The sequence below is a fragment of the Peromyscus maniculatus genome, chromosome 23 (assembly GCF_049852395.1).
Source record: "Peromyscus maniculatus bairdii isolate BWxNUB_F1_BW_parent chromosome 23, HU_Pman_BW_mat_3.1, whole genome shotgun sequence".
Taxonomy (NCBI): domain Eukaryota; kingdom Metazoa; phylum Chordata; class Mammalia; order Rodentia; family Cricetidae; genus Peromyscus; species Peromyscus maniculatus.
The window spans coordinates 51,566,703-51,577,282 of record NC_134874.1 but is presented as its reverse complement, the minus strand read 5'-3'; the positions used below and the strand labels follow the sequence as shown (position 1 = coordinate 51,577,282).

The 10,580-nt window shown below is 47.2% G+C and overlaps 1 pseudogene; it reads right to left on the bottom strand.

The window, feature by feature from the left end:
- Positions 1–7,479: 7,479 nt before the first annotated feature.
- LOC102923911 (serine/threonine-protein kinase PLK1-like) lies at positions 7,480–9,997 on the bottom strand (annotated as a pseudogene).
- Positions 9,998–10,580: the final 583 nt, after the last annotated feature.

The following is a 10,580-nucleotide window of genomic DNA, read 5'->3' as shown; positions in this document are numbered from 1 at the left end:
GGAAAAGGTTCCAGGCCCTCTCGAGGCTATCCTTTGTTTTCTATCTGTTTATCTCAGCAAGATTCTCCGCAAATAAATCCTTCTATCTAATATTTCCCGCGGCTCACACTCAAGAAAACTCTGGGGAGCTGTGGGGTTGATGGGTAAACGCCCCACACTCTTCTACACAGGTCGTTTTCTTATGTATTTCCACATACCTATAATAAACATCCAAACTTAGGAGTAGTCATGTCTCCTTCCTTCCTTCCTTCCTTCCTTCCTTCCTTCCTTCCTTCCTTCCTTCCTTCCTTCCTTCTTTCCTTCCTTCCTTCCCTCCCTCCTTTCCTCCCTCCCTCTTTCTTTCACAGAGGATCTGGGTTTCATTCTCAGGACCCTCATGTCAACTCAGAACCACCTACACTTTTAGATACTCATGGTCTAATGTGCCCTGCTCATCTCCACAGAGATGCATGCAAGCAAACACTCATCCATATAAAATAATCATAACATATCTATTCAATTAAGAAAAAAAAGAGGATGGGAAACGAGAAGGAGCAAAGTGGCCAAAACTGAATATCCACTAGCATATAAGCCTTAGTATCCCATTGCTTCATCATTCACACTAAAAATGTAGTATCCAACACCTAGAAAATTTGGTAGTCAGGGGTGTCTAACAATAGCAATTGATACTGGTCAACATTTGTAGTACATGCCTTGGTACACACACACACACACACACACACACACACACACACAAAGCCTAGGAATTCCTATTTAAAAACTTTTAAGTAAGATGTAAAATTTTCTTTGAGAGATTTTTACATTTGTACACATTGTCGATGGTCTTCAGTCTACTAATATACAAGTGCAGTAAGTCAGAGTGCTTTAACAATTCCTCTCCCATGCCACCAGATTTCAACTGTTGCCATTGTTCTCATAGAAACTCCAGGGATCTGCAAGATCTGAGATTTAGCCTGATTTGTCTTTTCTCATTCACTGTCAGTCTTCAGTAGGGTACAAATACTCTGAGAACACTGGGTACTGCAAAATGATTGCAAATACAGGGCCTTCAGTGAGTCATCTGCCAATGTGCAATACTCTCTTGTCTTCCTAGTCATCAAGCCCTTCCTTTCTATACTGATATTTCAATGAATTCAAACACTCTGCTAATCCACTGTGAATCAATTTTAATTCCTTATGAAAGGAGAGACTTACTTTAACCTTAGCTCTAAGCATTAGTTTGGAGAGAATAGAAGACAGCATCTTATTTCACACACTGCATACAAATTTTCAGCCCACAACATGGAAGCAAATACTTTTCATGCTGTTTTTCAAAAGTAGACCCTGTACTTCTAGAGTTTTGCAAAACACACACACACACACACACACACACACACACACACACACACACACACACACATATACATGCACACACACATTTTAAAAGAATATATCAAATAAGGTTTGTTGGGTCCTGATCCCCATTCCTTGGGTAGCTGTTGCCTTGCTTGCTGACCTTGATCAGATGACCTCCCTATGCTAGTTCCCTGCAAGTTTCCTTCCTCCCGAAGAGCTCATGGAGGTTCCTTGTTTGTGTATCCTGCATATTTGGTGTTAACAGCTAGGATGCAAGTATGTAAAACATCTGTAGCGAACTTCTGCCCTCTGGGGTTCTCCCCTTGTGCTGTAAGCCTGTATTTAAGGCCTCTTCCCTCCTTCAATAAACGGCATTGGCATTCTACTGAGATGAATGATCTGCTGTCTTGTCTCTGTTTTTAATACTCAGCCCATCGCTCAGACATGGGGAATGGGTGGTACTGCAGGCACTACAAAGGTTGAGTTATAATAGTATAACAGTTATATGAAAGCCTAAGATTCTGGTAACTTGAGGCTGGGTACCTCAGCAGATATAGTTGTCCCACAGTGGCTGTCTCCCATTTGGAAAGACCCACAACCCAGTGGTTGCTCAGTGCATGAATCTGGACCTCAGGCAGCATCAGCTGTGCCCTGTGCATTCTCAGGATGTACACATTCTAATAAGTGGTTTCTAACCATGTGTTCTCTACTGTGTGGTGATGTTTTGGTACTATCCGTATTGGGCCTTGCCCATCCTGTAGGCTTGACTTCCCCAGAAGGAGCTCCGGTTCTGTTTTAGAAGAGTCACATAAAGTCTTTTTATCAAATATTAAGATGAAGGGAGGTGACATGATGCTACCTGTGTGTTCAGAAATTGCTTCCTCCTCCAAGCTACTTGCAGAAATCTCTGTCTCTCCTGCTTAACAGTCAGTAGTACAGATCTGAATCATCAGAAGTTTGGTAATGCTGATACATTCCAAAATTGTTAACTGTATCTAGAGGCAGGACGTGCTACTGAATTATGACAAATTAGCATGAGGAAAAATAAGTGTAGCTAGACATTTTAAAATGCCTCAACCACTGCCTTTCCACAGAAAGACTAAACTACATATGGTTATCATAGAACAATCGCACCTCTGTCCCCTGAAATCCCCTAGTTTCACTCCTTTGGTGGGTATTAAACAAGCAAAAAATGTTTTTCAAAGATTGAGCTATGCCCAACTTAATCTTAACTACAAATGCTTCTGTACTGCATGTTCCACGGATGGCAATCATGTCTGTTTCAAACCCGAGCATTGTCCTAAAACCTGAGAGACAGTTGGGGAGGGGGCTTGGCAACTAGGACATTCACTACCCACAGTGAAGACTCAAGTTTGAATCCCCAAACCCAAGTGAAAGAGGCAGGTGAATGCGGCCAGCCTGGTCTAAGTAGTGAGTTTCTGGTCGGCCAGAGCTACACAGTGAGTTCCTGTCTAAAACAAACAAACATATAATCCATGTTAAAGTTAAAACCTTCCATTTTGATTAGACAGAGAAAGGGAAATGCTGTGGGGTAATGCTCTTGTACAATGGTTTAATAAAACACTGGTTGGCCAGTAGCCAGGCAGGAATTACAGGCTGGGGGAGCAGACTAGGAGAATTCTGGGAAGAGGAAGGGCAGAGTCAGGAGTCACCAGCCAGACACAGAGGAAGCAAGATGACAAGGCAGAACTGAGAAAAGGTACCAAGCCACATGGCTAAATAAAGATAAGAATTATGGGTTAATTTAAGTGTAAGAGCTAGTCAGTAATAAGCCTGAGCTAATGTTCAAGCAGTTATAAATAATAAGTCTCTGAGTGATTTTTTTTTTATAAGTGTCTGCAGGTAGATGGCAGCCAGGTGGGTTCTGAGAAACCTTTTGACTACAAATCCATTCAGGCTGCATGTGGTGACTGCATATGGGGTGGTATGGACACAGGAGGGATCTGAGATAGCAATGGCCAGACAGCCTCAACCAACAACAGCATGTCCTCTCTCAAGGGACAGAGGGCAAGGACAGCCTGTCAGCAGCAGTCTGGACTCTAAGAAGACACCAACTCTTGACCTATGCAAGGACAACATGAGGCCTTAGGGTTGAGATTCAAGCTAGACACAGGCAGCCACTCTTCAGGCTCCATGCATGCCAAGCCTCCTGCCTGAAGAGCCAGGCTCAGAACCATATTCTGGCATCCACTTTGGAATTCACCAGAGGAGGCAGAATGGGACCCCACAAAGAGCAGGGCAGCCGACTCGTTTATTTAAGGCCACAATTTGAAGTTGTGTTAAGCAGGTGAAATCATTCCCTCGCTAAAAGAAGGTTGACCTTAGAGAAGGGTGGACTAAGTGGTAGTTGAATCCACTACAACTTACAGTCCCTCTCTATACCCTGTGGCCCTCAGTTTCTTTTTGTATTTGTATGTGTGTGTACACATCCCCTAGGCAAAGACAGGGTCTGGCTATGTATACCAGGCTGGCCTGGAACAGCCTATTCTTCTGCCTCAATCTCTAGAGGGCTAGAATCACAGACATGCACAAACATGCTTCAGAGGGCTAGAATCACAGACATGTACAAACACGCTTCAGAGGGCTAGGATCACAGACATGAACAACCATCCTCTAGAGGGCTAGGATCACAAACATGCACCATCACACCCATTCACCTGACAACTATTTGGAAATGTGCTGATGAGCGGCTGAAATCAGCTGATCTTACAGTTGCCGAGATCAGGGCCAAGGAGCCTCAGAACAGCCCTAACACAGTGTTCCTCCCAGCCCCAGACAGAACAGAGTCCCATACAAAGGCCAGCTGGGAGTTAAGAGAACATTTTACAGCTCCATTTCTAGGAGGGATGGTCCAGTGATAGGAAATAGAAAATCAAAAGAGGAACTCTGTAACATGAATTTCAAGTGGTTTTATCAATAAAAGCTATGGGAGCCAGGTATTGGGGTAAATTCTGAAAGATCAGAGAAGCAGAACAAGCCATAGCTAACCTCATCTCAACAACTCCTGATCAGATCCTGTTTCTATGAATCCTCAGACTGTAAGCTTCTGAGTCCTTACCCAAATGGATCTCAGCTGAACTGCTGCTAAAAGCCTAAAAGGCCCTAGTTCTTGGTCCTCACACCTTACATAACTTTCTGTTTCCTGCCATCACTTCCTGGGATTAAAGGCTTGTGTCTTTCCCAAGCAAGACATGAGATCTCAAGTGCTGGGATTAAAGGTGTGTGTCACCAAGCCTGGCTGTTCCCAGTGTGGCCAGGAACCCACAAAAATCTAGACGGATCTCTGCCTCCCAAGTGATAGGATTAAAGGTGTGTGTGACACCATTTCATGGCTTCTATATCTATCTAGTGGCTGTTCTCTGACCCCAGATGAGTTTATTAAGGTAAAAATATATCAACCACAGAACTCCTTCCCCCAACTGGAGGTGTTGTGGCTCATGGGTGGAGTCCCTGCCTAAAACCTCACAGTGAGTTGGTGGGTGCCCATATGGTTCGCCAGTGGAGCCCTTGCCTAGAATCTCCTAGTGGGGGGCTGCAGACCTGGCTTAGTGCCACAGCACTTTGCTACCTTGCAGAAGGCCCTGGTTTCCATTCCCAGCACTGAAAATAATAAAGAAAATAACAACAGCCCTAGGAATACATCATGGGTTGACTGAACTCCAGCCAAAGTCTAACATGGAATACCAGGAGAACTATGGCTGTCTAGTGGCCCAGACACTGCTGAAGGGCCACAAGGCTGGGGGCAAAGCAGGGGTCTGACACTTCCAGCAGGAGCTCTCGATGTGAGCCAGCATGGAGGGCACCATTGGCCAGGCAGGAAGTTGTCTGGGCTGCTTGCTGGCATCCACACCCACTGAGATCCTTGGTTACTTGTAAAAAGGGTCTTGACAGAACCTGAGAGTTGAGCAGATATCATAGGAAGTTAGAACAAAGCCCTAAATGCCATGCCTGGCACTCTCAGAAGACATAAGGCTGGCATGGTGGCACACTCCTGTGTATACAGCACTCGAGTTCTGGGTTTTTGTTTTTGTTTTCTTTTCAGCACTGAGAATGGAACCCAGAACCTCAGCACTGGGCAGACACTTACCACAGAGTTACAGCCCCAAGCACTCAGAAGGCAGAGGCAGGCAGATCTCTGAGTTCAAGGCCACCATGGTCTACAGATTGAGTTCCAGGACAGCCAGGCTGTTACACAGAGGAACCCTGTCTCAAAAGAAAATTTTTTTCTCTCAAGTTTCATAAAATTTAGTGAAATTATACATAAACTTGCTGGAGTTGAGTGACTTCATTATAGAAGCTTAGTTCTGAAAAAGTTTTATTTGTATTTCATAATTGTTTTCTTGGAGGTTTTTTTTGTTGTTGTTCTTTTTTTTGAGATGGGGTTTCTCTGTAGTCTTGGCTGTCATGGAACTCACTCTATAGACCAGGCTGGCCTCAAACCCACAGAGATACAACTACCTCTGCTTCCTCAGTGCTGGGATTAAAGGGGTGTGCCACAGCCTGACTGGGAAAGTAATTTTCTGGGTAGGGTTCTTGCCTAGTAAAAACCATGCCCTGGGTTCTAGTCCCAGCACTGCACAGAACCTCACATGGTGGTGCATGTCTGTACTTCAGAACATGAGAACTGGAGGCAAGAGGATCAGAAGGTGCTGCCGTGACATTAGTTCACTTTCCCACATTCTTAAACTTTGCTGAACACTGACACTTTGTCCTACTTATCTCATTAGGTCAGAACAGGTGAGAACCAGCATCTTTTTTTCTGTGTAGCTTGAACTCAGGATCTACCTGTTTCTCCTTCCTGAGTGCCACAATTACAGACTACCTACCCAGCTACTATCATGTGAAGCATAGTGAAGGTTAACATTTTCTAAGCCCAGCATGATGCTTGTAACCCTGGCACTCAGGAGGTTGAAGTGGGAAGGTAGAGAATTCAAGGCCGACCTGGACTAGGGAGTAAGACCCCATGTCAACAAACCATTTCAAGTCATGGTTTCTCAACCAGGGTGGTACTGATTCAGAGGAGAAAACTGTCAGGGAAAGGGTGGGTGGTGCCCTGTATCCTGTGCCTTGTTACACTGTGGCATGCTTAGCAGCATCCCTGGCCTCACAGGTTGACAGAGGTGCTTTCTTCCCAAGGCAAGCCAGCCAAAAGGCCTCCAGACATTGCCTACTGTCCTCTCAGCTGCAGATCAGCCCCTGATGGAGACTGCCTTGAGGAAGAGGGAGGGGATTATCTCCTGGGAATAGGTGAGCAGGCTTGGAGGGGCCTCTTCCTGAGAGGAAGGGACTCATTGGGATATCTCCACAACCCATTTCTCTGCCCTCATCTCTGAAAAGGTTCCAGTCCTAAAAGGGGATATCAGTGCAAGACCTGCTCCATGCCATGAATCAATTGTGTTCTAGAGCCTGGGTGGGACGTGGATCAGGGATGGCCTGCCAAAACTGAAACAGTGTCCTTGTCCTGCCCATCCCAAGAAGCACCACTACAGGGAGCTCTCAACTGAGGTACACCAGGCTCTGGGCAAATTCCCTGCTGGCTACATCCTTTACTTCACACACCGCTTCACGAGGCAGCTGCTACACACTCACCATGTCATGAGGGCCTGTACTATGAGTGCTTCTTCCTGCCCTACTTCTCACCAGCTTTGGAATCTGGGAGATCCTGCCAGATGTCAAAGAGCTGAGACAACCAGCTGCCCCAAAGGTGGACCAAGGAGTTAATAAGCCCGTGCCTCAACCTTGTCTAGGAAGCATCAAAATATTGGACAGCAGTTTAGCAGCCTGAGGCTGTTGGAACAGAGAAATACTCTGGGTTCAGGGTACTCACAAAAACACAGAATAAGAAAAGATATGCACATGTATTGAATAAATATAAAGCCAAAGAAACAACAGTCTCAAATTCAATAGAAATATATCTATACAAGTTATACAGTAGGCTGAGGGCAGGGAAAGAGGTTATAAACTCAGGTTATATCTAAACATATACAAAAATAACTTACACAGCAACCCCTTCCTCACCCAGCCCCATGGACACAAGCACTGAACAGCAGGCTTAGAAGCCAAGCAATGCAGTCCCAGGCAGAGCTTGCAGAGTAAAGGGGCATCAGCCCAAAGGACAGAGGCCTAGGAGTCGTCCTCGAGTCTGTTGCAGGTAGACTTTGAGCTCAGCAGCCTGTCTACCATGGTGTGGGCATAGCATAGCTGTCTACCCAGTTCCTCGCAGCAGCCATATTCCTCCAGAAGGCTCAGGCAGTATGTGCGGAAGTCCCGGTTCTTGTTGATGGAGGTCACAGCTGCCATCAGGGGGCACAGGATAAGTTTGGTGTGGTCCTTGGAGGGAAGAAGGGAGTGAGTGAAGAGTTCAGCTGGTGCCTGAGGTTGAGGCAAAGGGGAGGAAGACCCCCCACCTGGTGAAAGGACAGCACTTCCACCCCACCCAGCCACCTCAAGTACAGGCCCCTGCATCCCTGGAAGAAATCAATCTGTATAGTGCCGTTGCTGAGGTGCAGGACGATGGCGCAGCTTGTGAGGAGCCATTTTTTCAGGTAGGGCAGCCAGGCCAGCTCCTCACCTTCCCGGGGTGTGGTGTTGGCCCCTGCCTTCTGCAGATGTTCATTCATGTAACTTCGGAAATGCTGGAGGAGAGAGATCTGGTTGGAAAGTTGGGGAAGAGATTTCATAATGAGGGCCTGACCCCGAGGCAGCCCCCATACCCTGCCACACCATCTCTCAGCAGCCAGTTCCCACCTTCTTCATCAAGGAGTCAGGGTGGGAGCTCATGGTAGGGTGAGACTCCATTCCATCATGGTCTATGTACGGGAGGCTGTCGCCATCATTGTAGAGGACAAGGCATGCTGAGTCATTAAAGAGTGGCCTGTACTGTTGTCACAGAGCTGACACCATAATGGCAGGTGGAGGGCTGTCTTAGAAAGGCAGGAGGAGGTGGACAAAGGCTGGGAACAGCTCAGTAGTAGAGCGCTTGCATGCATAAGTTAGTAACATAGACACACAATTACAGACATCACTCAGTCGTTCACTCAAAAGCTACGATGGCCACACCATCCCCTGCCCATCCCACATTCTGGAGACACCTACCAAGTCCATACTTCATTGATTGGTCTACCCACTGGCTGACCCAGAAGATGGGGATGCATGCAGGATCCTCAGCCTTCTCTGGGATAGAAACACAGCACTGGTTAGGCCAGCCCCTTCTTCTGTCTTCTCAGATAGCCCTCCCCAGAACTGGGGGGGGCACCCCATGAAACATGGGGAGGGCTCTGAAGGCACAAACCCAGACACCCAAATGGAAAATTGCAGCCCAGAATGTCAAGTCCCAATTCATTCAGTGGGCCCCTTTACTGTGTCCCAGGAACTGTGGTAGGTGTGGATAGGAAAAGAATCCCTAGGCTTCTGGAAGGACCCACGTACCACCCACAGGGGTGAAGAGTGATCAAATCAGCTGTGTAGCTAGAGTTTTCCTGCCTTGCCCACAGTCAGGACAAATCTGTCACCTGCCATTCCCACAGCCGCTCAGACCTGACCAAGTAAACACAGAGACTTATATTGCTTACAAACTGTATGGGCATGGCAGGCTTCTTGCTAACTGTTCTTATATCTTAAATTAATCCATTTCCATAAATCTATACCTTGCCACAAGGGTCGTGGCTTACCGGTGTCTTCACATGGTTCTTGTCATGGCAGCGGCTGACATTGCCCCCTCTGCCTTCCTGTTCTTTCTTTTCTCCTCTCTGTTAGTCCCGCTTATACTTCCTGCCTAGCCACTGGCCAGTCAGTGTTTTATTTATTGACCAATCAGATCAATTTGACATATAGACCATCCCACAGCACAGCTGCTGTCATTAACATCGGGGCTGGTGGAAAGCCTAGTGCCCCAGATTAAAGTGGTGAAGAACCTGAGCAGACCCAACCGTTCCTGCAATGCTAAAACCAACTCAGTGCACACGAGTCCCAACTGCAGATACATGAATGTGTTGGGAAGAAATGTTACGGAGAGTTAAGTCAGGTTAGGAAGTGCTGGCAGTGGGGGTCAGGGTGGTGACAGTGGGCACAAAAGCCCTGAGGCTGGAGCTGACCTGAGTCTCTTGAGGACCAAGGGATTAATTCCCTGGGCAGAAAGGAGACAGAAGATGCAGCTGTGCAGAGGTGACCTACCAGTCACCTACAGAGTGAGATGGGGCAGAAACAGGCAGAAGGCACACCAGGAGGGCCTTGGGTGTCAGGCTAACTCATCTGGATGTTGATCTCCAGGAAATGGGGGCTCTGCTTGCTGACTGAGATGCCCTGCCTTCTCCAGATGGGAAGCCCCTGCAGGACTCACCTTGCCGCACCTCCTTACCTCTGAGGGCTTGGAGGCATTGACCCTGGTCAGCAGCTACAGCATGTCACCGAAGTGGCACTCGATGGCCTCACTTGTCCCCCAAACCTCTGGCTCCTCCTTTTCTCAGAGATGCTCAGGCAAGGGTTTCTCTACACCTAAGAAGGTGGCATGGCCATTAGCCAGGCACAAAACCACTGGAGGGAGCACAGGCTGCCTGCCACAGCCAGCACTCTTCCCACAGTCCCATTAGCTCTCACTGCTGTTGGGAACTGAGTCAGGACTGGGTTGGTGTGTCAGGTACATGGTGCTTATTGAGAGGCCACAAAGCTTCAGGAGCTCAGGCCTCTGCTCCAACAGCCTGCCCTTCCAGGACAGCAGCTGTTGCTGTCCCTCAGGGAGAGAGCCTGGAGGCACCAATTCAAGCAAAGAATGAAGGTCACCTTGTACATCCAGGAAGGCGGATGGATGAGTGAAGCACAGTGTAAGCATTTTGCTTTGTGTGCCTACAGACAACAGTCTAATGAAATCCACACTGAAGCATTAGTTGGCCTATGGTGACTGTGATACCTCAGTAAACCCCCCCACTCTATCCCCTACAGACAAAGAGAAGCTTAAACCAGGATTCCTAGGTGTAGATAAGAACTTAGACCCCTTTCCCCAGGTGGCTGTATCTGCTACAGGGACTTTGGAAAACAGGATATTCGACCAAAAGACTAAAAAGGGAGGTGGGTTAAAATAAATTATATGGTCTGTGCCTTTAAGAACTAGCCTCACAAAGAAAGGGGAGCGCTCCTTCCCACCTCCCTGCTGTGAGTGAGAGATTTGGAAGAGCCTCCCTGGAGACTTGTAAACTTAGAAAACACCTTACTTTTGCATTCTGTACCTA